This window comes from Lutjanus erythropterus, chromosome 10, assembly GCF_056507025.1.
Source record: "Lutjanus erythropterus isolate fLutEry1 chromosome 10, fLutEry1.hap2, whole genome shotgun sequence".
Taxonomy (NCBI): Eukaryota; Metazoa; Chordata; class Actinopteri; order Lutjaniformes; family Lutjanidae; genus Lutjanus; species Lutjanus erythropterus.
Window position 1 is genome coordinate 38,885,550 of NC_139326.1, and position 27,934 is coordinate 38,913,483.

Genomic DNA, 27,934 nt, shown 5'->3' on the forward strand with positions numbered 1-27,934 from the left:
ACAAGGACTTAGGAATTTTGTCTTTAATGAGGCCTTAAACATGTGAGTTTTTACTTCTTGAATACATAAACATGATACTTGGAACAGGGAGCATGTCTTCTCATCGCATCATATTTTTTATCATGATAAAAACATAAAATTCACAAGATGCACTGCAATCATGCACATCTTACCTTGTCGCCTTTAAATCCAACATAGCCTTCTCTCCCAGCACATCCCTGTAAGAGCAATATGGCGTCGAGTTATTTTTAGAGATGTATACAGCTTATTGGCAACAACTGGCAGGCTGCTGTCTGGCATCATCTACAGCGTGATGATCTTAGAAAGAAAAGGTCACTGTGGTCTCCTCAAGACATCATTAATGCAATGTGTTTTGAAAGCAATCTCTGTACCCTGCAATTCTACAAGTTGAATAAAAACCAGTATGAGTCAATGTTACGTGGGTGGATGTGACCACACTGTTTGCACAGAATAACCATAACCTCCACTTACAACCAAAATACAGGCCCATTAAAGAGAGGTAATTTGGGTGAATTACATAAGCCACTCTGGGGAAACTTACTGCATTGAAAAAAAGAAACAGCTTATAAAGTATATGCTGATATTTTGATACCACCCAAAGTGAGGTTTGCAGCACTCCCAGAGTTCTTATAGAGGTTGAACAGTTCAACGCTCTGGAAAATACACTCAACGGAGCGAGATGAGAAAATCAATCTCATGCCAGTGCAGTATGGAGCAGGAGAAGGTGTGAGATTAGCATAGCTGGATAAAGACTGGGAGCAGAACAGCTTGTCCAAAGTTAAAAAAGAAGCTTAACAACACTTTTGCCTTTAAAGCACACTGATTAACATGTTGAGTCTCATTTATTTCATCCATACACGCACAGATCTGTAAAAACAACACTAACAGTGTGGCAGTGAGGTTGTGAGGTTTGGTCAGATCATGCCTGTACAGAGATATCTCCAAAGACCTGAGCTCACAGTCTGACAAAAAAACAGCAATTGTTCTTTTTATATTTCTGTATTGCTTTCCAAGGTACTAAAAATGTGCTATTTTTGAAATCCTAACAATGTAGTTAGTATGCTAATGATATATCATTACTACTCCTAAAGATAGACTGAAATCATTCAGTGTTCTTGACTGGACTATCTTGAGACACCATTCAACGCTCATTAATGTACATAAAAACAACTTTTTAGTCTATATTTTAATCCACTTTTCAGATAACAGGTAATACACTTCTAATTAGTAATTAGTTATATAATTAAAATAATTAATATATTTACATTTCAATCAAATTAATTTTATGTTAATCAATTTGATGTCCAATGCATGGATAATACACGGTAAATAAAATTCATTTCAATCTGGAATGACCTTCAAATGCATTTAAAATGTAATTAATTTATTAAATTGAAGTGTATTTGTACAGCATTCAGAAAAAAAGCTGGTTTTAAGGAGAAATCTGTAATATATTTACTGTAATAAATCATAAAATGATCATGATATGTCATTGGACATTAAGGAAACATGTAAAGGTGAAATACTTGTTACTCTGATAATGGAGCTCCAGGCATGGAGTCCTCCTTTGAAATTTCTGTTCCAGGCCAGAATAACTTTTAGTTTACCTGTCTTACATTAGTGTTCAAAGTAATGCTGGCTGTTCAAATCTGTAAGTGTCCATTTATGAGTCCTAAGAAATCCTTAATCTTTTAGAAAGAGTGGAACTTTGAACTCGCCGTCACAGAGTTTACTGTATTTTCATCTGTGTTAAGGTGCGCTGTGACCCATTAGTTTTTACGTATGAGAAGTTGCTCCGAAAGCGATGATGCTTTAATCTGTTATGATGCTCCAACACCAGATTAGAGAGGCTAGTTTATCACTGTACTGGCCTTGCTATTATGACGCCTCTGTACTGCGGTACATTTCACTGTTGTTTGTCATTTTAAAGCTGCATAGTTTCACTTCTTTCATTCACTGACGTTACATCATATTACAGTTGTGCTCATAAGTTTACATACCCTGGCAGAATTTGTGATTTTCTGGCCATTTTTCAGACAATATGAATGATAAGAGAAAAACTTTTTTTCACTCATGGTTAGTGGTTGGGTGAAGCCATTTATTGTCAAACAACTGTGTTTACTCTTTTTAAATCATAATGACAACAGAAACTACCCAAATGACCCTGATCAGAAGTTTACATACCCTGGAGATTTTGGCCTGATAACATGCTCACAAGTTGACACAAACGGGTTTGAATGGCTACTAAAGGTAACCATCCTCACCTGTGATCTGTTTGCTTGTAATCAGTGTGTGTGTATAAAAGGTCAGTGAGTTTCTGGGCTCCTGACAGACTGTTGCATCTTTCATCCAGTGCTGCACTGACGTTTCTGGATTCTGAGTCATGGGGAAAGCAAAAGAATTGTCAAATGATCTACAGGAAAAGGTAATTGAACTGTATAAAACAGGAAAGGGACATAAAAAGATATCCAAGGAATTGAGAATGCCAATCAGCAGTGTTCAAGCTCTAATTAAGAAGTGGAAAATGAGGGATTCTGTAGAAACCAAACCACGGTCAAGTAGACCAACAAAACTTTCAGCCACAACTGCCAGGAAAATTGTTTGGGATGCAAAGAAAAACACACAAATAACTTCAGCTGAAATACAGGACTCAAGATGCACAATAAGGAGAGACTTTAAGATAAATGGGCTGCATGGTCAAGTCGCCAGAAGAAAGCCATTACTACGCAAATGCCACAAAGCATCCCGCTTACAATACACCAAACAGCACAGAGACAAGCCTCAAAACCTCTGGAACAAAGTCATTTGGGGTGATGAGACCAAAATTAAATTTTTTAGCCACAACCATAAACATTACATTTGGAGAGGAGTGAACAAGGCCTACGATGAAAAGTACACCATTCCTACTGTGAAAAACGGAGGTGGGTCGCTGATGTTTTGGGGATGTGTGAGCTACAAAGGCACAGGAAACTTAGTCATAACTGATGGCAAGATGAATGCAGCCTGTTATCAGAAAATACTGGAGGAAAATTTGCACTCATCAGCCCAGAAGCTGCGCATGGGACATACTTGGACGTTCCAACATGACAACGATCCAAAACACAAGGCCAAGTCGAGCTGTCACTGGCTACAGCAGAATAAAGTGAAGGTTCTGAAGTGGCCATCTCATTCTCCTGACCTCAATATCATTGAGCCACTCTGGGGAGATCTCAAACGTGCAGGTCATGCAAGACAGCCCAAGAATTTACAGGAACTGGAGGCTTTTTGCCAAGAAGAATGAGCAGCTTTACCATCTGAGAAAATAAAGAGCCTCATCCACAACTACCACAAAAGACTTCAAGCTGTCATTGATGTTAAAGGGGGCAATCCACGGTATTAAGAACTGGGGTATGTAAACTCTTGATGAGGGTCGTTTTGGGTAGTTTCTGTTGTCATTATGACTTAAAAAGAGTAAACACAGTTGTTTGACAATAAATGGCTTCACCCAACCACTAACCATGAGTGAAAAAAAAGTTTTTCTCTTATCACTCATATTATTTGAAAAATGGCAAATTCTGCCAGAGTATGTAAACTTATGAGCACAACTGTATGTCTGATTGTGATGGGTAGGGCCCAGTTTGATAATCTTGCATTAAGGCCTGGTGCTGAATCATTACGCCACTCCATATTTCATTGTACCTTTTTTTTTTTAACCTAATTTTTTAACGAAATACGAAATACAATTTGCTAATTGGTGGGCTTTAAAGTTATTAATCAGTGCACTTTTAAACTTTGGACAGAGCAAGGTAGGCTGTGTCCCTCTGCTTCCTGTACTTATGCTAAGCTACACTGACTACATCTCTGTACTTACCACACAGACATTGATATCCATCCTCTCATCTCACTCTCAGAAAGAAATAGAATAGCTATGACTTAAATGAGCATTGTTAGAGAACGTATAAGAATAACCTTACCTTTACTTGTCTGTAGGAAGCTCAAGTGCAAAATCATGAAGTATGTCATGAGGTTCAAAAAGCTGATGGTTGTTTACCTCATCTTATTTATTAAAAAAAAAAGAAACTATAAAGTTGTAACTGGTTTCTAAAGATTTTCACCTTCTTTAGAAATCAGTGGATCTGAGAGCCAGACTAACATATTGTTTAGGTCTTGGTCTTTTCATGGGATTTGTTGACAGTAATAAAACTATAGAACATCTCATTCTTTAAAGGGATAGTTTGGATTATTTAAAGTGGGGTTGTATAATACACTTTATCATAGATGTTGGTCAGCCTGCCTCCAGCAGCAGGAGTACCAGTGTAGGAAGCTAAGCAATGAAGCAGTTATTTTACCTCACAGACTTAAGCCACAAAATAACACAAGCAAGCCTATCGAGGCAGCGGTAGAAGGGAAATTTACTGGAGATAAAGATTGTGTAAAGCAACAATAATTGTGTGTTTTGAGTTTGTCACACCACAGAAACATGTTATTAACCACCCAGCCAAATTTGAATGATTAAAAAAAATCACCAAATATATAACATTAAGACTCAAAGTCAGTTTTCTCTGCTCTGAAACACAGGGGCCATGTCCGCTTCAATGTCTCAGCATCAAACACCACTAGGACCTGAAAACAAAGTGAAACATGGACGCTCCATCTATCAGCTTTATTGGACGTTTGAGCCACCAGAGCCAGGGGACGGTGACCGGATGGTATTATTTTGTCATCTGTGTCAAGTTGTTGGAACTGATCTGAGCTGAAGTGAACTGCTGGGCTGATTTAGACTGAAGGTACGTTCATAACTGTCGGCTGGGGAGGGTTAGGGGCGGGGCTTATATAGTGTTGGGGGACCATGGCTACGGCATGGCACCAAACCATGTTTCAGGTCCACCCAAAGATTCCTGAACAACCCTTTAACGGTCTAACGCCACAATTCAGTACTACATAGTTCTCAGTCTTTTCACATTTTTAGCTACTACTTTCAAACATGTATAAAAAGTTTTGAAGAAAATCACTCCTGCTGCTTCTCCAAACTGGGAACGTGCTGCCCCTCATCTAATGTAGCTAATTCATGGATCTCATACAACCCCACTGCAAATGATTTGAACTATCACTTTAAGAAAATATCTTGCATTTTCAGTTTTGAAATACCATGTGAGGGCAGGATTAAGAATAATGGTTTAGGGTTTATAAAAGAGGGTCACTGGGTTAATATGCATGTAAATAATTCCTCCTGAAGAGATGCTTACTCTCCTTCCCTGTGGACCGATAGGACCGACTGGGCCTTTGTGGATTCGGTAGACTCTCTGGTCAGATCCATGGATAATGTTCCCTGTTCCAGATGGTAATGACTCCCTACGCTGCAGGCTGGAATGCCACCCTTCCTCGTTGTTCCTTAAAAGACTGTTTGTCTCCCAGTGTTCCTTCGATGCCATTGATGGTATCATGTTTTCTTCCCTCAGTAAAGTAATATTCTGAACTTTCACTTCAGACGTTTGTGCCAGTGAATCACTTTTTTGAGAGATGATATTTTCATCTAACATTCGGATGTTTGGAGAGGATTCAGGGTCATGAACTCTTCTGTCTTCATTGTTAGTGGGCAACATGATATGAGGTTCATCAACAAGTATGAAGCCGTGACTTTGGTCTGCAGCATCTTGATGGGTGGAGTCCAGAGGGTGTCTCTCCAACAGGTGATCCTGAGAGGAGAGAGGACAGAAAATGCAATCACAAAAGTTGTGTCTTCAGCAGTATTACATGTGTCACTGTGGAAAGTAGACAGCACAAGAGGAGAAGGCTGCGGCGCAGAGGCAGCAGGCAGGTTGTATAACATCCCAAACATTCACTGTAATTAAAAACATCGCTCTCTAGTCATTGCCTCAATGTAAGTGCTGCCAAGAAAGTCAAGTATAAGGATCCAGAATGTCTGCTGCCTTGTTCAGTAAATACTGAACCACTGTACAGTAAACTGGCTCTCCGTATTAAAGGGGAGGGTATAAACAGAGGTAAAGTAGGGGCACACTCCACACACTTTCTCTGCTCATGATTTAAATAAACACAAAACAGAATTTGAACCAGAGTCTGTTTCTTCTGCCAAGTCCAGCCAATTTTATATAGAACAAAAACATCCTGGAAACCTATGTTTCTATTATTATGAATCCCTCTGCTTTTCCTAGCATGACCCATTCTACACTGCCTCTGATTGGTTTACCTGATATAGGCCTGGGCAATAAAACAACAGCAACATGTATTTGTGATAGACACATCATCAATAGAAATAAGACAGCAGTTTGATAAAATGTTTGATAGTTTAACTTAAATGCATTAAATGCAAACAAGCATGAACGCATGAAACAAACACAACCTGGCTCATAGACAGCTTGTCATATCCACTGATAATGGAGCATGCTATGAGTGACATGTGAACAACCAATCATTTAACAGACAAACTCCACATATGTTCCTGCACTAGCTCATAACCAGCCAGTCATATCCCTAGGTGCTATGAGTGATGTGCAAACAGCCAGTCTGTGTTGTTTAGTTAAGTTAAACATGAGACAACAGAAGCAGCGTGAGTGACACGTGCAAAATGAGTGCAGATGAAACAGGACAGGTGAGCTTGCTGATGTGGTTTTTAGGATTTGTTTTAAGTCTGACAACTATCAGAGAGTAAAGGGTTGAGACATTTGGAGGGAGCTCAGGGTAGAACCACTCCTCTTTTGTGTCACACAGAGCCAGCTGAGGTGGAGGAGCTGTAAAGCGTTGCTGGAGAGTGGGACGTCATGCTCGGCCTGATGTCACCACAACCCAACCCCCCGCATATGGATGTACAGACAACTATCAAACCACCATTGTGTGCAAACTGTAGGAATATCGTCCAGACTAAGAACAGCACTCCAACAAACTTATTATCACTTTAACTGCTTCCATCCATTGGAGTAAAAAAAATCATGTCGTCAGTCATGAGCTACATAATCGATAATTATTGATATCTACCAATATGAAACTTCACTGTCGTGATAGACTTTTCAGCTATACTACCCAGGCCTACTCCGATATTCCTACCCTAACCCAACCCAATCTTACTCCTCAGGTCTAAGGATAACCAACCCAACCAGTGAAGCCGAGTCAATCAGAGGCAGAGTTGCGTGGCTCTTGCAAAGAAAAGCAGTGGGATCCACATTAACACGACTAGTAGTTTTTGAGTCAGACTGGCATGAAACCTGTGACTGAATTTTGTTGTCCACAGAGGACTGGTCATAATGATTTGATTTATACAACAACACTGTCAGGTCAAAACAGTTAGTCACAGCCTGAGAACCAGACAAATCTGTCAAGTTCATGTTTTCATTTACTCTGGCAGATATGTCTGGCCCCCCATTCCATTCAGACTGAATTCCACCGGCCTTGGTTATAGTCAGGCCAATCAAAACCTTTTATTTTATATATGACAGACAAGCATCATCAGTCCCAATTTTACAAGAAACATGTTAGGCATTTTGCTGCTCTGATTGGTTGGAGATCTATCCAACTGTTTCCAGTCAGCAGGTCTGTCCGGCACAAGATCAAACTGTCAAACTTGGCAGTGCCAATCAAATTTAAAAACATATTTTTGTATTTAGAGCCAAGCCAACCCTGATCAGACCTAAGAGACCGAGCCTGAGAGAGGTGCATTGCCATCAGCCCACCTTGAGGAGGAGGATGTGGATTGGTGCAGAATCAAACCCCACACATAACAAATCCCAATTTAACCCCTGGGAATACACCATTAGTTTGTTGATTTAGTGGTATCTAACACCAGTTTGGCTTGAGGTAAGGTTATTGTCTAGTAAGCTATCATTAGCTGAGCATGCTAACATTAGCAGCTTATGTTAGAGCAGATAAAGACCTAGTTTAATCCACTACTCACACATTCGTGCTTGTGTTTTAGGTTTTTGACAGACGACAAAAAAAGATGCCATCGTCCAGACTCATGAAACACAGAGTATTGCTCGCCTGCTTCGACATGTAGAGAAATGCAAGGCTTGACAGGCCTGCTGCTCCCTAGTTACGGTTGCTAATTGTTGACTGGACAATTGCGGTTCATAAGAGGGTTAACAAAGGGTCAACTGCATCCAGAGACATTTTGATCTGTATGCGTTGATAATGCCCTTGGAAATCAAAAATGAACTGAGATTCCATAATAATTCACATTTGCAAATTATTCTGGTGATGCCAAGCTGTGTTTCTCCATTACAAGGTATCTGTAAGGCTTTTGGTCCTATATGTATTGAGTGATTATTTCTAATGTTTTTGATGATTCACTGACCTTTACTCTTATCTTTCATCTCCAGGCCAAAAATGTATTGTAGACAAGAAATATCATGCTCTCCCATGAGGAAAAAAAAGACAAGTTTACACATAAGATAGATGCTCATATCATTGCTGTTTAAAAGCCCAAGCTCAAATTGAAGTATAATATTCTAGAAAGTAAGGCACTGCGTACATGTGCTGATAGAACTCAAGAATCTGACAGTGTCATGATTTCCAAAGCAGCTCACTAATACAAGTCTGGAGCTGATAGACTTCAAAGACCACCTGATACAAAAAAGAGCAGATAGTGATGCTCAGCTGAGTAGCATAAAGACGAGGCAGAATTCAGAGGCAGCACAGGCACAAATTCCCCTTATTCAGCAGCACACAATGCCCCTTTATCCTGGACAAGCTGCCATTGTTGGTGCAGCTCTCAAAGTGAGCGGACACTTGATCGCTCTGCACCTGAGTCTATTTGTCCAGCTAATCTTCCCCACACTGCTCATCATCACTGTTGCTCTGACAGGCTGGGACCACTGTATGAAATAACTGAGAATCAAAAACAAAGCAAATCCTGAACCAACACTAGCATAAGGACCATGACTACAGTGAAGCTGAGGAGACACACCACATCCACAAACTAAACACACAGTGATTCGATAGAGATTCCAGAGAGTGACATGGGATTTTACTTGCTTCTGGCTTTTATAGCTTTTCATGTGACTGGTGATTCTGATGAACTGTGCAAAATTAAAAAAAAGCACTGTGTTTTCATCACATTTCGTTATCAGCCCCTTTAACATCCAGTGTGCCACAGGGGTCCATTCTTAGTCCACCCTCTATATACATACTGACACTTGGCCACATTTAGTACTTGGATGTCTTATATCAAGGGTTTTATGTAAAAATAATTAGTTATTAGGAAAATAACAGTAACACTTTATATTAAGGGGCCTGTAATAAACATCAGTTAATAGTAATAAGGCCCTTGTAAAATGGGTAAACATTAATATGTGTTAAGATGGTTATGTAAGTGTTAAAAGCATTCTAAACATGATTGTTGTTAGTTTTATAAGCACTTACAACTCGCTTGTTAACAGTTTAAAATGTTATAAGCTTGGTCAGTTTCTTATAATGTTTTATAATAGCATTACAAACACAATGACTTTAACTAACTTACTATTCTGACATTGTTAAACCTTTACTAAGCTTTTGTTGTTGCTTTATTAAGTTTTCTAAATACCTTATTATGCATTTTTAGCAGTTAATTATGTACTTGTTCACAGTTAATTATGCATTTGAGGGGTACCTGATCTAAAGTGTGAACAATGCTTATGAGGTTAATTAATCATTATACACTTATTAACTTATTTCATAATTCAAAGGCATAATAAAGGATTAATTAACTTCAAGCATTGTTCTCACTTTAGATCAGGTACCCCCAAAATGCATAGTTACCTGTTAATAAGTGCATAATAAAGGATGCATTCACCTTGAGAAGTGCTGACACTTTAGATCACATACCCACAAAAGCATAGTTATCTGTTAGTAAATGCACAGTTCACTGGTAATAAATGCATAATTAAGTATGCAGAAATCTTCATAAAGCAAAAACAAATGACATACATACAAAGTTTGTTTAACCCAATAAATGTGTTTATTATGCTATTATAAGAAACTCATAAGACTTATTAACATTCTTACAGTCTATAAACTGTTAACAAGTTTCTTAAACATTTTCTTAATATGCAGTCTTACCAAAGTAGTGTGATGTTTAAATGCACACATGGCTATATTATTTTAGTGTTGCTGCAGTACAGTGAGGGACAAGACAACTGTCAAAAATGATTTATCATTATACCCATTATTACTGATAGCAGTAATTAATACTCCTGACCACCAGAGGGCAGCAATGACAACTAGTCAAGATACTTCTATTGTCTTGATTAGACAGTGGGACATTGTAGAAGAGGACGCACACTTCTATGTTTCATACATTGTCTTTCAAAGCAACCCACTGGAGTATTTTCTGTAAAAGCCAGTGGGCAGGAACTGAAAGACAACAATGACTTATTTTCCCCTTTTCTGGACCAAATGAACTGAACTGCAGGTGTGACAACAACTGTAAATTCCAACAAGACATTCTGGTAAATCAGTGATTTTAGTATTCATGTATATAACTTGCAAATTACAAATGTCACTGTGAAATTGACAGTCATATATTAACTGATGGTGTTGAGAGGCGAATGCAATGTCTGTCTCAAACTATGGACCACAATTCTACAATAAGTGTACAAAGTATATACAGCAAAGCTTCATTTAAGACAAAACTTGTACGACGTAACAATAAATCAAGTTCTAGACTTCTATGTGATGAGATCATCTCTGCTGAACTACACAGCTGGGCAAACATATTCCATCATCTGGAGCTTTACACAAGCAGGATGGTTTTGTGGAAACACCAAGTACAGGATTTTTGCTGGAGGAGGGTTGTGGAAGGAGATGTGTGCACGGCGCAGAGGGAGGTCAGCAGGGTTAGCAGCATCTGAGCTCTACGAGTTGCCCTCACATTGTTGTTTTGCTTGGATGGAGAATTTCCGGCACCGAGTTTTCACATCGGCTCACATGCTCTTGCTCTGTGCATGCAGTTTAGGATCATCAGAGAACATCTGATCAGAGACCAAAAGGCTTACAACTGCACATATGTGCTGGCATAAAGCAAGTTGCTTCATATGGATCGATTTAAACAGGCCTCGACGAATAAAGGGCGTTTACTACTGGCTGGAGTATCAAAGAACCATTACAAAATACCTAAATTACTCCTCCATGGCAAGAACAGTTTCATTTTACTTACATTTGAAACATGATCTGTGTAGCGATCAGAACATAAAACCAACTTATCTCAAAGGAAGGATGTTGTGTGTTCCTGAAAATCTCTTCCTTACTCATTCATTCTAGCTCAACCTGCATCCCTGCAGTCTAACTCATCCCTTACAGTACATACCATATCTGTCTGTTGCCCATCCACAGTCAGTCCCATGTGGAGAGGGTCCTGCAGCCAAAGGCAGCACAGCACGCAGGTTAACGTAATCCACATGTCTACAGCATGTCATGTCCTCCCTCACTGCAGCTGTGCTCAAGTCAAGCAGAGTCCAGAGCCCATATGCAGCCCACTGGTCCTGTCAGAGCAGGAGCTGCAGGCTTTTCCCCTCCTCCAGCTGTCCCTCATAGAGCCAACAGAGACACACCCAGGACTCTGCTGCCATACACACCACACTACATGCTGCCACACCCCAAACTATTCTCTCAGCCCTGAGGAGGACGGATGCTTATCTCATGTACACAGGAAAGATACTGCTGCTGTCACATCAAAGCCTCATGACATACTGCTGCCTCCATAAACTCAGGCATTTCAGGACATCTTTCCCCACTGGCATCAATCCATGTATGTTAAAGTCAAATCATCCATGACCCACTGCAGGATCAAAAGGTGAAGAGATGCAGGTGAAAAGAAATGGAATGTTAGACGGTGCACTAAAACAGAACGCCATCAAACACTTCTAATGTGCTTATAATAAGATGAAAAATGTGAAATACATTCATTATTAGCTATCTCCTGCTTACTTGTATGTATGTAATAGTTCCATAATTATTTCTGATGGATTGTCAGCATTGTACTCCTTGTTTTTAGCTTTATGTCTACTTCTATGTTCCTGTAAATTATTCTTGGAGCTGTGTGTAACACTAAAAACAACTTAACACAGTCAAATTCAGAAATGGGCTATTAGAGCTGATGTGATGCAGGTGTATGACAGTATCATAAATCACCGCTCCTTTGGGCAATACACTCTTCAAGTGTGAAGTTACAGGGATGCACGGCTCTCGAGATAGGGGGAGGACACTCATTCACACACACACACACACACACATCCAGAGATTCATCCACACATCAACAGATTCTTTCCTTTAGTTAGATGCTGCTGCTACAGTGTCACCTATTGGCCACATGGCACCAAACTTGTCATGGTCAGTCAGACAACATCTGTACTTTCCAATACCCATACTACCATACTATTTAGTATTCCAGAAAAAGATCCTGAATGTCCCAATTCATAGTTTGTCAAATGCAGGATTCTAAAAATACCAGGATGTCCTACTGAATCTGGCCAGATTTTGCAGTATGCAAGCCAGCATGCTTCTCTGGCTATTCTGACACACAATCTTTTGTATCGGGTGTATGAGTAAGCGGTTCAGAGTTTAAGGTACAATATTATGGGGAAGTAGTATGTCCCAATTGTTTTCATACTGCATACAATAGCATGTACTTTGTAAGGCAGCTGCAGTGCATACTAAAAGTAAAAAGAAAAAGTATGCAATCTGAAATGTATGTTCATTAAAAGTGGATGCTAGCACAAAGTGATGAGACAAAACTTTTTTGTATAGGCCCTGCCTGCAACATTTGAGCAAACTTTAAGCACCAGCTATAGCGAAACTGTAAAAATGATCAAACCCTGGTGAACTAATTTTTTTCCAGCTTGATCCAGAGATGTGCTGTACCAAATCTGGTAATGATTGGTCAGAATTTTGTAGGACGAGCAGCAAAAAACAAATTTGGACAAAATCCAAAACAGCAGGAAACTGGTGCAGATGCAAACTGTCACACTGCAGTCATTCTGACTGAAATTGCGATATGCAATACGATTAATGGGAATGATCCTTTTTACATCACAATTTTCATTTTCACTGAAAAAATATGTTAGGGTCTTTTTTCTTACATCTGGAGAACAAGATTTAAAGGCCAGAGCATCTCTGCAGCATTACAGTAGTGTTTTGTCACACTTTTCCTTCAGCAAACAACTGCAGGACTCTGAGATCTGGATACTGCAGTTGGCCATACTGGGATTTTGATAATATTGCTCTTAGCTGTGCAGCCCTGCAGACAGACATTCTTTTAGTCAGATGTTGCACTAAATGAAATGACACTCTGTGCCAATGTTTTGTGGATGGTTGATGGAAGTGGAGTTGGCGCAACTGAAAAAAGAAGTGAATTTATTGCGACAAACTAGTTAAAAAGTACAAGTTAGTGTGGCCTTCACACTCAGACCAGTACAATAACACTTGCCTTTATCCTGCAGCCTTTTATATAAAGCTGGATCAAATATGAAACTACAGTCACACCCAGTCACTACAATAACTTTCCATTTTTAAAATGACGTATTTCTCAGACTTAAAACTTTTAAAACTTTAATGCAAGAAGTTCAAATACCCGGGATATCTGAACCTGATTTTCCAGATGTAAGCCACACCGAAGCTGTGTGCTTTCAGCAAGTTTCACCACATTAGTTATGTCAAAGATAATTAAGACAATTATCCATGATAATATATTGTTGGAGTGATTACATCGGCGGGCCTTAGAAGTCTTTCATGTAATATGAGGCTTCCTAGCATAAAACCACAGCAACAATCTGCTAATCATCTCACTGATGGTAGTTTGATTTACAGTATATAGACGAATTACAGAGGAGACCTACAGCAGCCTCAATCAAAGCAGAGTGAGTGACGGGGTCCTCCGAGGGTTTAAACAGTGGGATCAGAGGTAAGAAGGAGAATTTGTGGTCACAACATCAGCTCCAGTCAGAGTGAGGGGATCACATTAAGAGTGTTTCTCTTCAATGAGGCTCTCATTGCTTGGATATATATTGTGTTAAAGAGTGAAATCCCTCAGCAAATAAACGGCTTTAAGTCCCATCACAAATATACACAGTCCAACCCTGTCAGAGCCACTGGCTCTATAGGATAACTCTGTCAACAGCCGCCAGACTCACTCCAATATATAACATGTGGTTTCTATTACAACTCTGGGTTAGGACATGATTGGTTTTCTCAGGGAAGGTTTAGGTCAGGTGTGAAAAGGACACAGACTGAATGGCTGCTTAGATCAGATTATATGTATTGGTATCGTTGTAGTAATGTTTCTTTTCTCACACAGTCTGTATTCAGCTGAAATTGGTTTCACCAAATTACAGGCCACAGAGTATGATCTGAGGCCTAACCGGGCTGAGGTCGCAGATGATAGATATGCGCTGCCAATTGAAAAGAGCACAGACATCTGCGGCCCCAATTTAAAGGTACGCTCTGTTGCAGTTGTCCTCTGCCAAGCAATGACAAGCAGCCGGCCTTGGAGCCTCGACTCACACCACTGTACACACGCTAACAGATTTGCACTACATTTCTTGTGGGTTCTTTTAATCTTTCTGCTCCGCATTTCTGCAGCTACAGTCACAATGAAGGCTTTCACAGTTCATTCTGAGTAATGACTGTTTCTGCGTAGCCTAAAATGTAACTTTCATCTGGTGGACAGTGACTGACAGATATTCTAAAAATACATGCATACAAAAAGTTTCTTTTAAACACACTGACCAAGTGTAGCCTAGAGATGGCTTTATATACCCTCATTGTAAGAAACATTACTAAGGCTGAATGATGTTAAATTTACATCTAAAATAATTGCGAGAGCAAGGCTCTCTCTGGAATCCTGGCACAGTGGTAAGGACACAAGCTGAGGCTGATGGGAAATTTGTAGGAAGTATCTTAGTTTAGCATGCTACCTTTTGCTAATAAATCATACACACAAAGTACAGCAGAGGCTAGTAGGTAATCTCTGGGAAGTATCTCAGTTTAGCATGGTAATAATTGCTAATTAGCAAAAGACACGAAGTACAGCTACGGCTGGAATGTCTGAAGAATCCTAGTTTAACATGTTAGCATGCTAACATTTGTCATTTAGCAGTAGACACAAAGTCAGCTGAGGCTGATGGGAAATCTGAGGAAATCTTTTAGTTTTAAGTGTTAGTATGTTAATTTTTGATAATTAAGCATGTTAACATGTTCTAATTAGCAACAGACAAAGTACATCTGAGGCTGATGGGAAATGTCTGGGGAAGCATTTTAGTTTAAAATGTTAGCATGCTAAAAATTGCTAATTAGCAAAGACACAAAGTGCAGCTGTGGCTGATGGGAATATCTGGGGATGAAGTGGACAAAGTGAAAATTTGACCCGATCATGGTGCTGCATGAAAAGCTCTTATAATTCCTCCTGGGGGCAGCATGAACATCCAACAACTGCTGAGACAGTTCAGTGTGGACCAAGTGATTGAAATGACCATCCACAGGGTCACTGACTGTGAGAGTAAAAACTGCTGCCTTACAGTCACTGCACACTGGGTCCAAAGTCAAAATGTGAAAATTTGTGAATAATTTGCATATATTTTATAGAGGAACAATACACATTAAGTTTGAAATAAAATCAGGCACTTCTTCAGGTTTAATTTCCTTTTCTTTTCACACAACTGGCAAGCAAAGGAGTCTCCATAGTTATATTTTAATTAGAATAAATAAAAACAAAGAATATATTGAGTTGACCAAATCTTGGCAGGGCACCAAAAGCATGGTGAGTTTTACAGGCAGCAGTTTGTAACCCAGATTGGTGACCAGACTACATCTGTGATTTGGAGAATTCACAAAATAAGTTGTGGACTAGATGGACATAGAAGAAGCAACAGAAACACAAGACCTCTGCTACCTGTTTGGTTTTATGCAAATATCTTCCACATAAATGTGGATTTAGGAATACACTGAAAAGACATACAATGTCCCCTACGCACGAAACCTGAGAGTGGCTAATTTCTGCATTAGAAAAGGATCATGTGGAGGAGACATGATTGGAAACAGACAGGAGTTTGACAATGAAACAGTTCTGTAGAAAGTGAGGTTGTGGAGGTCAGAATTGGGGGAACCAGGTTCACTTTATGACTAGTAAGAAAAAAAAATACTTTTCTTCTAGGAGTGAAATTTCATTTTCAGCCAAACAGCTGAAAACATTTTGTCTTAAATCTTTCCATGTTTAAAGAAAATAATCCTCACATTATCTGTACCCACAACACATAATCTACATTTGGCCTCATATTTACATTCACATATTGATGCCTCAGCCTCACTTTTGACTCACATTTATCATGGCATTACATCATGTGGGAAAGGTGCATTGGAGACAGTGTACAATTTCCAGTATGTGTGAATTTGTTTCCCAACTATATATTTTTTTATTCTTGTGTTATAATTACATTATATTCATTATTCATTATTTAGTGAGCAGTATGGGCCAGATATTCTAAATGCTAATTTTAAGCCTTGTCCATTCGGCCAGGAATTAGATTTGATTAAAAAATGAAATATCTCACCTAGAGATGTTTATAATCCATTAATCGTTTTCTGTTTTTTCCTAGAAAAAAGTCAAAATTCTCTGCTTCTTAAATGTGAATACCTTTTGGTTTCTTTACTCCTCTATACTGCATCGACTCTCAAAACACTGTATCGTGATATTCTGATAAATGCAAAGATATGTGGCAGTCGTTAATTTGTGTTGTGTTTAAACCCCCGACCACTAAATAGCAGTGTTGTATTCATCTTCAGAGTTCAGAGTGCATAAAAAAGTAAACTTTGTTAACTGAAATCGGTGTGTTCTTCAAACTATAACGTATCACAATATCATGTGATATACTGAATCGTGATACATATTGTATTACCAGAATCTTACCGATACACAGCTGTAGCTGACTGACATTTTATTGACCAAACAACTATTAGTCAATAAAACAATCAGCCGATTACTTGACAACGAAAATAATCGTTAGTTGCAGCCCTAATTTCATCCTTTATTTTGTCCTTAAATATAGTCAGAGTCTGCCTTCAAAAGCCCACAAACCACAACCACAGCATGGAATGAATTTATGTCTAAGATTTACAGGGCAGCCTCAAAAGATGAGTAAAGTGAGTCCAGGTGGAATTACCTTCCAGTTAACCCATGAATGGGGGAAACCTCATCCATGAAAAGATGAAACCTCTGACCAGTTCTGTCTCCACATCTGTTCTATACTGTGATGGCACAAAGACAGCATGAGAACTGAGGCTTGTTGTATATTTACTGTGATGGGCTCCACAAACAGGCATGACAGCACACAAACCTGCACTATTACAGAACTAGAGCCAGTGTGTGCACCGAGTGTGTGCTACTTGAAATGTGAAACATCAATCTGCAGCTGCACATACTGGCCCAATCACTTTCTTTTCCTTCTACTTCCACACCAGTTATCAGATAGCCAATGTATCTGTAACAGCTGAAGAACACAAAAGCAAAAAAAAAAACTCATGCTGCACAAATGCAACGTACAGCCACTATAAAACATTACTTTTTACACATTAAGCTTTCTTCTTCTTTCCTGAGTGCTGATGTAGATTTGTCCGCAGCACAAACTGCAGTGTCAGGGAGTGAGTCTAGAGCAAACTACAAAATAACTGTTGTAGACAGCGTATGCACACCCCCGCAGGGGAAATGGTGCGTGACTCTCTGCACAAAGCATGCTGACAGCTTAAGCCAGTGGTACTCCACCCTGCAAAGGGTTGCAAGATAAATGTGAGTTTCAAAAAGATTATCAGGTCAAACTAGGAAAAACTAGCAAATGTTCTACTTTATACATTTAGAATTTAGTTCAATTTAGTTCATCAGATTTTTCTTCTCATCATTGCTTTTTTCTTCCAAAACTCTGGATAGTTTTTAGCTTGGGAACCAGATGAATCTCCTGAACTCATGTTTTCATTTTCTCTGGCAGATCGGTCTGCCACCCCTCCATTCAGACCATTCTGTCAGCTTTGAATCCCCCCCTCAGGTCAATTATATCTGTTTAGATGAATATGGGGTAGGTTCTATATGATGACTGACATAGAGAGTCACTGCTCCAGACTTGAAAAGTCATAACACATATTTTGCTGCTCTGATTGGTTGTAGGTCTGTCCAATTGTGTCCAGTCAGCAGGTCCATCCAGCACAACACCTCAGGCACCCAAAACTCAGATCAATCCAGACAGTGTTGATCAAATATGGGTCAAGATTATTTTACTGCATTGCCTATATCTCTCCTTAGATGAAACATACTTTAGTGTGCAGTTTAGCTGTAATATGAGAAAGGCTTTCTGCCTGGAAATGGACCAAGGACAGCTATGTCATGTTTTGTTAATCTGATTGGTTGTAGGTCTATCCAACTGCATCCAGAGGCATTTTGATCTGCATGTGTTCATAATGCCAAGCTGGATAGTTTGACCTTTTCAGATGAAACAATCAGTGGATTGGAAAAGAAAAATCACTCTTTGGTTGAAACTCAACAACATATTCAACTTGTGGCGAACTTTGCTTCTTTTTAAGAGGTCACCAGCCAATCATTCAGGAGCTCTCAGCATGCAGACTGGTGCTGTGGGAGCAACACATGAGCTTCAACCACAAGGGCCTCCAACATTAACATACATGGACATTCAGAAAGACACAGGGGTATAAAGTACTGGTAAGCTGGCCAGATGCATGGAGGATAAAGATGACCACTGGAGGACTCATCTAAGGATGACCACCCAACTAAAATGAACCACATCACAACCATAATACTAGAATTAATTTCTATGTGCCAACTGATTAAACTGTGTGCCAGAGTTTTGCAGCACTACTGGTACTGGGTTTGGGATTGAGACATTTCGTCTCAGGTTGGGTTCAGGCTAGTTTTGGCCATATATGGATATAATTCACTCTTCTTAACTGGCTGCTAGAGGCTACAAGTGATGAATGACTGCTTAAGTTTGAAATCACGTTTGAGCTTATGACAATGTATGTAGGGGTCATGTTAATGTTGGCCAAACTCAAACTAATGTTGGCAAATCTCCACTCATTGCATCTGGCAGGTGTGGTGGCATTGCAGTAGGTGTTTCACCATCTGTTGCCTGGTGGAGGTCTGCACTCTACTGAGTGACGTCCTCTAGTATTAAGTATCCTGTGTCTCGTACACACTGTGGGCTACATGTAACCTGCATGGTTACGTCTGGTTACAGTTTTACTGTTGCTGTTACTTTTAAAGAAATCACAACTCCCAGAATCTCAATGCAGAGTTGCAGTGAAAGGCAGGACGGATGCGTGCTGTGTTTTACTCTGCAGCACATCTCTTTGATTGAAGCTGTCACATAGCCTTGACTGAATAACAACCATGTCTTCAGGCATTGTGTGTGCAACAGATCATAAGATTGTGATATTTATTGAAACTTTGGCGATATCTGCTGTCTTAACTTCTACACAGCTCCTCTCTGCTCAGCGGGGCAGCTGTATAATTATCTATTATATGTACTATAGGACATAATGCAGTATACTACACTGTATAATACAGTGTGGTATTCAAAGTATAATGTATATTATTATTATTACAGTGTAATTTTCATTATATATAATTATTATTATTATTATTATGTTACATGACTATGATAACTACAGACAGATCAAAGCCCATTTTAAAAGTAATTTCCTGATCCCACCTTTTTTTAAATCTGAAAAATGATTTGATCCATAACTCAAAACCATTTTATGATCCGATCTGTGAATTTTGTGATCCATTGCAGCCCCAATTGAGTATGTTCCTGCAAAGAACATCTATGCTCAGCAATACTGCTGTGGATAAATCAGGCATTGAAAAAGTAGAACATCTAAATCTCACTTACAGCCAAGAACATTACAAGGTACACTTGAGCAAATGACAACAGAAACTGAATCTGGATGAGTGATCAAAAGAAAAAGCATTTAATAATAAGTCAGGAGTGGAGTTGGATGTGAAAAAGCTCAGTGTTGTAAAAAGCTCCATCTGGTTGGCTGATGTTTGACACAGATTTGCCTCAACTTGCCCACTTTTGACCACTGGTTGCGGAGCATTGTTTTGATGAGCGACTCCTCATTTTGGTTTTGAAATCTTGTTCTACAAGCTCATAAACAAGGATGCACCCAATCCTGCATGAGCACACAGGTGAGACAATACAACTTACTGCTGTCTACAGGCCAGTCATACCACCAATCAGTGTAACTTTACAAGAAATGGAGGGATGCACAAGCAAAAGACAGTTTAACAAGAAGACTGTTTAACCTTTAACCACATATTTATTGCACGTTTATGGAAATGTATCAAGTATAATGTACTAAATGCCTCAAGCAGCTTTTGGAATTTATAGAGGTGTTTCCACGTTTGTCCTGTTTAACAGTATTAACAATGGATCAAATTACTATGAAAGTGATGAACTCAGAATCATCATCACCCAACTCTGTCACTCACCTCAGCTCTACAGAGCTTTTTAGCTTCTTTCAGCTCATTATTTTGTTCTTTGGCCTTTGAAATTTATTCTCATCTCCCTTGTTTCCAGCTCCAACAGGCAGCTGTTTTTAGTGAACAAGCTTTGTTCTATCCATTGTACAGTACTCTACCAGCCCAGCAGACAGACACAGTGAGTTGGTTAAGTGTATATTTATCATCAGTTGGCCATAAACAAGTGTTTATGTCTTTCTGAGACCACATAGAATATAATGGTTGGTGACACTGGGACTATACTAGAGATGCACCGTTTTCAATTTTCTTGGCCGATTCTGATTTTTTTAAGGGTCGGGCCTGCCAATTTCCGATTCTAGCCAATTCCGATTTTTAATCTTTCCAAGAACTATAACTGACAGCATTCACAAACATTTTTGCAACTTGTATTGTTAAAAAATAAATAAATAGGATATTCATAATAAAACACTGACCATTAAATATTCTGTTGCTGACACCAATTTCACGCAAGCATGTGTCCAAGTGTGTGACAATATTGGGCACAAAATCGGATATGTGACGCTGACGGCGGGTCACCGGTCAGTGCCAGTCATGCTGAAAACTGGCTGGTTCTGGTCTCTGGCCGGTCAGTCAGTGCATCCCTAGACCTACACTGTTTTTAATACAACCCCAATTCCAGAAAAATATATTATATATTGAGTAGAACATAAATGAAAACAGAATGCAATGATTTACAAAAACATTCCAACCTATATTGAATTGAAAACAGTACAAAGATATTTAATGTTCAAACTGATTAACAATTTTTTTTTGTAAATACACATTCATTCATTCTGAATTTAATGCCTGTAACATGTCCCAAAAAAGATGTGACAGGATCATGTTTACCACTGTGATACATCAGCTTTTCTTTTAACAACATTCAGTCAGTGTTTGTGAACTGAGGATGATGTTGAAGTTTTGAAAGTGAGATTCTTTCTCATTCTTGCTTGATATACAACTTCAGGTGCTCAACAGTCCGGGGTCTTTGTGCTTCATAATGCACCACACATTTTCAGTGGTAGACAGGTCTGGACTGCAGGCAGGTCAGTCTAGTACCTGAACTATTAATGCTTTAAGAATATGTGCATGACATGTCTTGACATTGTCTTGCTGGAATGAGCAGGGACGTCTCTGAAAAAGACGTCGTCTGGATGGCAGCATATATTGCTCCAAAACCTGTATGTAACTTTCAGCATTTATGGGGCCTTCACAACTGTGACAGTTAACCATGATACCATGGGCACTAACCCTAACCCTCATACCATCACAGATGCTGTTTTTTGAAGTTAGTACTGCTAAGTTAGTACTGGTTACCTACCAGTAGTTATCTACCAGGTAGTACTGATTACCTACCTGGTAGGACACAACGTCCATGACTTGTGAAAACACTCTGAAATGTGGATTCGTCAGACCACAGCACTAGGGCTGAAACGATTCCTCAAGTAATTCGATTACTAAAATGCCTTGAGGCAAATTTTTTGCCAATCAACTTTTGTCAATCAGATCATCAAAATGATCGGCAACAACAACTATCTTAACAAGAAGCAAATCACATTTTTTGATCAATCAAGGTCAATTTGTTTTCACTATACACTGACATTCCCCTGAGCTGAAACATTTCCAGTCACGTCCAGTTCTTTGGTGATTTCCAAACCTCTGCAGGACCCCGCACTTCTGTCTGAGGGCTCAGGGCTGTATCAGGCTGCTACACGAATCATCCAGTGGGCCGGAAGAGCTTGTGACCTGACAACACATCTGTCATTCTGACTGACCTCTGAACAGTTGGGTAGGAGCCCAGAGGCACTAGCACAAGTCTCAACATTGTAAAACTACAAATCAACACAACCGACACATAGATATAAACAGCTAAACACAGGTCATGCACTCTGGCCCTCACAAATGGGGAGATATTTATATATATAAATAACCAGAGATGGGAAGTAACTAAGTACAAATACTTTATTACTGTACGTACTTACTGTATTCATTTTTCTGCCAACTATTAACTTTTACTCCCTATATTCAAAAACAAATATCTGTACTTTCTACTCCATATATTTCCAACAGACTTGTTGCTTTAGTTTTATGCAATTCAGTGGAATTATTGGTCGTATTTATTTTGCACCCATGCACGCCACCTTCTCACCACCAATGGTAGAGCTGCTACGATTAATCGATTAGTTGTCAACTATTAAATTCATCACCAAATATTCTGATAACATGAATAAATGGTTTGAGTCATTTTGTAAGAAAAAAAGTCGATTCTCTGATTCCTGCTTCTTAAATATGAATCTTGTCTGGTTTCGTTAGTCCTCTGTGACAGTAAACTGAATATATTTGGGTTGCAGACAAAATGAGACATTTAAGGATGTCATCTTGGGCTTTGGGAAACACTGAGCTACATTTTTCTTTATTTTTTGACATTTTATAGACCAAAATACTTATCAAGTAATGTAGAAAATGTAATGTAGAAAATCCACAGATTAATCTACTATGAAAATTATCATTAGTTGTAGCCCTAATCAAGACCGAAGACCTGAAATGATGGGACAATAACACAAAAGATGATTCCTTGGTGTATCCATGAACAGAGTTGGGAGTAACGTGTTACAAAAGTAACAAAATTACAGTAATGTATTACTATATGCTGTAACGCAGTAATATAACGCATTACTAATAAAATTTCTGTAATGTAACGCGCGTTACAAAGCATTTTAACCCGATTAGGTATTGTTTTATAAGAATTCACCAACACCGCGAGACATCCCGACAACAGGAAAAAAATCCGCGAGAGTCATTTCCTGTTTGCAAAGATGACTACAGACATGGATTCTGCATTTGCGAAATGGATATACTCACATTATTTTTAGTTCTTCAGAGAAAAGGACAAGAGCATAATAGTCAAGTGCAATCTCTGTGCGACACTGAGGGAACTCTCTACTTCAAAAAAAAAGCACTAGTAACCTGGACCGGTGCCACGCTAACATTAAGTTAAAAGAGAGAGATACACCTGTGGATAAGAGAAAGACAACCAGGGACGAGCATACGGGAAAGACAAAGCAACAAAAGTTACGTTTCTCTCGGTCTGTCATGCTTCTTGAAGCTAGAGAAGTGAGGAGACTGGTGGCAGTGTATATTGTGGAAGACATGCTCCCCCTATCTACGGTAGAATCGCTAACGTTCATAAAGCTTGTCAACAAAATCCCTGTGAACACCAGCAATGACAAGGTAAGCTAACGTTGTCATAGAGAGTCATCTACTGTGTTATTATTACAAACAGCAGCCTAAACCGTGAGTCCACATGCTGTTGAGGAGAAGTGAATCTGTGCACCTCAGGTTCAGGGTTGAATCTGAATATACAGTGGAGAAAATAAGTATTCGATCAAATGTCAATTAATTAAACTTTATATGAGGATATTATTCCTGGATTTTTTGTTGATATTCTGTCTCTCTCTGTTAAAATAAATTTACCATAAAGTAAAAGTAACTCAAAAGTAATGCAAAAGTAGTGTAACGCATTACAATTCAGAGACAGTAATATTGTAATGTAACTAATTACTTTCAAATGACAGTAACTAATAATAAATAATGTATTACATTTTGGATGTAACTTGCCCAACACTGTCCATGAATGCTTATCACACATGACAGAGTTAACAGGACAAACAATGTGAAATGTGTAACAAGACGTACAGTAACAAGAAGAAACTGACTTCAAAGACACAGCAATACATAAACAACTTAACAAGACTCAAATGATGTGAAAAATGTCACAAAACAAAAATTCTGTTAAAGATGTCTCAACACATAAATGATGTAGGAGATGTAATATGACAGAAACGACATAAAATACAAAAGAGGACGACAACACTGTAAAAAAAAAAGCAAAAAGACGAAAACAATGTAAAAGACGAAACAGACAGACAGACAGACAGGGAGTCTCGACCAGAGAAAAGGTGAGCTGCAGTTAGTTGTGCACAGAAATGTTTAGTAGAAATGTCTATCAGACAACGACTTTTTACTTTTATATTTTGAGTACATTTCAGAACTTGTACTTGTAGTTGAATCATTTCTTCTACTCGTACAAGTCTTATTTTTTTTTACATAAATGTCAGTACTTCTACTTCAGTAAAGAACTTGTGTACTTTTGTACCGCTCATATTACAAATCAAACTGCTCAGTCATTATGTTCTGGATGTATAAATAGATATCTGTTTGCTGACACAAAAAAGTAATTCATGACAATTTAAGGCACTTTATCACATAGGTGCAAAAAAGAAAAAAAAAATCCAATATTGCTAATAATTGTGTTCACTGATTTGCAACATGATGTGGTTCTGATGGCATCATTGGTCTGTGACCTCCAGTGCTCGCTGGATCAGTTCACATCCGAGTGTGAAGCGGCTGGGATGTGGATCAGCATCAAGTCTGAGGCCATGGTTCTCAGCAGGAAACTGGTGGATAATCTACTCTGAGTAGGGAATGAGTTCTTAATCCAAGTGAGGGAGTTCAAGTATCTCGAGGTCTTGTGCTTGAGTATGGGGACAATGGAGCGTGAGATGGGCCGGAGAATCGGAGCAGCAGGAGAGGTATTGCATTCGCTTTACCGCACTGTTGTGACGAAAAGAGAACTTAGCCAGAAGGCGAAGGGTGGGTCATGACCAAAAGAACGAGATCGCGGACACAAGTGGCCAAAATGGGTTTTCTCAGGAGGGTGGCTGGCATCTCCCTTGGGGATAGGGTGAGAAGTTCAGCCATCCATGAGGAACTCAGAGTAGAACCACTGATCCTCTACATAGAAAGGTGCCAGTTGAGGTGGTTCAAGCATCATGTAAGGACACCACCTGGTCGCCTCCCTAGGGAGGTGTTCCAGGCATGTCCAGCGGGGAGGAGACCACAGGGCAGACTGAGGACTAGGTGGAGGGATTATATCTCTGCCCTGGCCTGAGGATGACTCGGGATTCCCCAGTCAGAGCTGGCTAATGTAGCCAGAGAAAGGGATGTCTGGGGTCCCCTGCTGAAACTGTTCCCTCCACGACCCGATTTTAGATAAGTGATTGGAAATGGATGGATGGATTTACAACATGACCGACAATGGCCTAATATAACCAAAGATTTTAAAAGGACAAAATATAAAAAGTCTTGTAAAATCTCAGAAAGTGGACAAGTTTATATTGTGCCACATGATCCAACCCTTGCTAACACTGTTAATGATAAGTAGAACAAAAATGGGGAGAAAGAACCATTAAAATTGATTATATTAGAAATAATATATGTATGTGCATACAGTTGGACCTCAGTGTGGAGGAATGTCCATTTTCAAATTATCAGCACCATTCATTTCAAAATTCAAGAACACACTCCTTTAGAAGAAGCAATCATGTTTTAAAAGGGAGTAAAAATCCAATGAGGGCAAAAAATAGATCAGTGCAAGCAGATCTTTAATCATCCACTTTCTTCCAGCGGAATTCCCAACCCACAGAGCCATCCGAACCACTAACCTTTAGGCTCCCACCACCCTGAAAAGAACATCCTCTGTTGAGCGCGGAAAGTTGGCGAACATCACTGGAGGGCGGGGAGAGGCAGCACTTAGGCTGCAGCTAGAAGAGGAAACAGTAATGAATGAACACAGGGCCAGACCATAATCCTCCCTGAGGGGTTGTTTATCAGAGCCAACACATCCTTCAGCATCTGCGCATGAACACACACACACACACACACACGACACATGCTGCTGTGATGTCCTGAGAGCTGATACAGGCCTTGTTTCCATGATGCACTGCTCTCCCCCATGAGGAAAAAATTCTGAAAAAGTCTGAACTTCACAAGGACAAATTAAAAACCAGTAAAATGAGTTTAACTTCTGCTCGTTAATAATTAATTCTTTCACTGTTTCTTCCAACTGTCACTTCTCTGTCTATGCCCTCACTGTGTTGGAACCATTATAAACAAACGTCTAGTAACAGATGCACTGAAGAAGCACATGATGTGAGCAAACACAGCACCACTATCCCCACATGAGCCATTTATCACTATAGGCTGCAATTGCTGACAGAGGACCTGCAGCTTATTTGGAAGAGATAAAAAAAAAAAACTTCATAAATCTCACATTGAAAATATGGTAGAAGGTGTTTACATCATGTGGAATCCACAGTATGCTAATACTTTTCAGATGGTGTGCCCACAATACAGAATTTCTTTCCTGTTGAAGAGATAAAAGATTTGAATCCTGGATAAGGATAAAGGACTTCACTTATTTCTTATTTACACACAAAAGAGCACAATAAAGTTTTTAGTCTATGTAGGACAAACATGACCTCGAGCAGAATGATACCTCCATGTGCAACACCATGTCTTTCAGAGGTGCAGACCTAGCAGCAGAATCTGAGTTCTATAAAATCCTGAAATCAGCCTGTATCTGTATCAGAGAAATATCTGCATGCAAGGGGCAAAGGCAAAAAGAAAAAGAAAAATAAAGTACTTGACCTTAAATCCCTCAGGCAGCACTGCATTAAAAATCAACATGATTCTTTAAAAGACATTACTACATGGGCTCAGGAACAATCTAGAAAACCGTCAGTAAATACAGTTTGTCACTGCATCTACAAAAGCAAGTTAAGATGACATCCAGAAACACTGCAGACTTCTCTGGGCCCAAGATCATCTGAGATGGACTGACAGTGGAAAAGTGTGCTGTGGTCTGGTGAGACCACATTTCAGATTGTTTTCACAAATCATGGATGTCGTGTTCTTCGGGCTTAAGAGGAAAAGGACCATCTAGATTGTTACCAGCGAAAAAAAACGCCTGTGAGGCTATGGGGCTGCATGGCTTCATGGGTAACTGTCACATCTGTGAAAGCCCCATTAATGCTGAAAGTTACATACACTTTTTGAAGCAACATATGCTGCCATCCAGACGACATCTTTTTCAGAGACATCCCAGTCTATTTCAGCAGGACAATGCCAAGACACATTGTACACGTGTTTCAGCAACATGGCTTTACATTAAAGGAGTTCAGGTACTAGACTGACCTGCCAACAGTCCAGACCTGTCTCCCACTGAAAATGTGTGATGCATTATGAAGCACAAAATACAATACAAAAAAAATACAAAAAGACCCTGGACTGTTGAGCACCTGAAGTCATATATAAAGCAAGAACGAGAAAGAATTTCACTTTAAAACTTCAACAATTAGTTCAAGTTTATCAGTTTGAAAATTAATCTTCTACATTCTGTACACTCTGCAATGTTGCCTTTTGCAAATGAAAATAAAATAAAATAAAACATTAGTCCAGTCCACCATCTACTTGTCAACAGAGCTCACTCTCCTGAACTGAGGACTCACCCAGTGTATGACCTCTGTATCTGCAGATCCCTCTGCACTGTTAGACGACTCCTGAGGTCCCGTGTCAGCATGCATGTTC

The 27,934-nt window shown here is 39.3% G+C and overlaps 1 long non-coding RNA gene across 1 annotated transcript; it reads right to left on the bottom strand.

The window, feature by feature from the left end:
* Positions 1-176: 176 nt before the first annotated feature.
* On the bottom strand, positions 177-27,934 carry LOC146320851 (uncharacterized). Its single transcript, XR_014771512.1, has 3 exons — positions 27,856-27,934; positions 5,247-5,696; positions 177-218 (listed from the first exon to the last, which is right to left on the bottom strand). It is a non-coding gene; the product is annotated as an uncharacterized LOC146320851 (long non-coding RNA).